The following is an 890-nucleotide window of genomic DNA, read 5'->3' as shown; positions in this document are numbered from 1 at the left end:
TAATTTTAAATTTAAAATTCATAAAAATAAAAATTTGTCTTTTCAAATCCTAAATTTTTTTTCAAGAACATTTTTTTATTTTTTTATCACCGGATAATGCTATTTTTTCATAAATACAGAATAAATTAATTTTAAAAATTTAAACTTTTTAAATTTTTGTTTATTGGATATTTTTTAAAATCTTTATTTTTCAACTTTTTGGTAAAAAGATTATTTTTTTAGTTTCAAAATTTAAAAATAAAAAGTTTTCATCTTTTTTTTGTCTTCCTAATATTACTGGACTTTATTTATTTTTTAATTTTCAATAAAAATTATAATTTTTAAATTTAAAAATTCATAAAAATAAAAAATTTGTCTTTTCAAATCCTAAATTTTTTTCAAGAACATTTTTTATTTTTTTATCACCGGATAATGCTATTTTTTCATAAATACAGAATAAATTAATTTTAAAAATTTAAACTTTTTAAATTTTTGTTTATTGGATATTTTTTAAAATCTTTATTTTTCAACTTTTTGGTAAAAAGATTATTTTTTTAGTTTCAAAATTTAAAAATAAAAAGTTTTCATCTTTTTTTGTCTTCCTAATATTACTGGAGTTTATTTATTTTTTAATTTTCAATAAAAATTATAATTTTTAAATTTAAAAATTCATAAAATAAAAATTTGTCTTTTCAAATCCTAAATTTTTTTTCAAGAACATTTTTTATTTTTTTATCACCGGATAATGCTATTTTTTCATAAATACAGAATAAATTAATTTTAAAAATTTAAACTTTTTAAATTTTTGTTTATTGGATATTTTTAAAATCTTTATTTTTCAACTTTTTGGTAAAAAGATTATTTTTTTAGTTTCAAAATTTAAAAATAAAAAGTTTTCATCTTTTTTTTGT

This window comes from Arachis hypogaea, unplaced genomic scaffold, assembly GCF_003086295.3.
Source record: "Arachis hypogaea cultivar Tifrunner unplaced genomic scaffold, arahy.Tifrunner.gnm2.J5K5 arahy.Tifrunner.gnm2.scaffold_26, whole genome shotgun sequence".
NCBI classification, from domain to species: Eukaryota; Viridiplantae; Streptophyta; class Magnoliopsida; order Fabales; family Fabaceae; genus Arachis; species Arachis hypogaea.
This window is presented reverse-complemented; position numbering follows the sequence as displayed.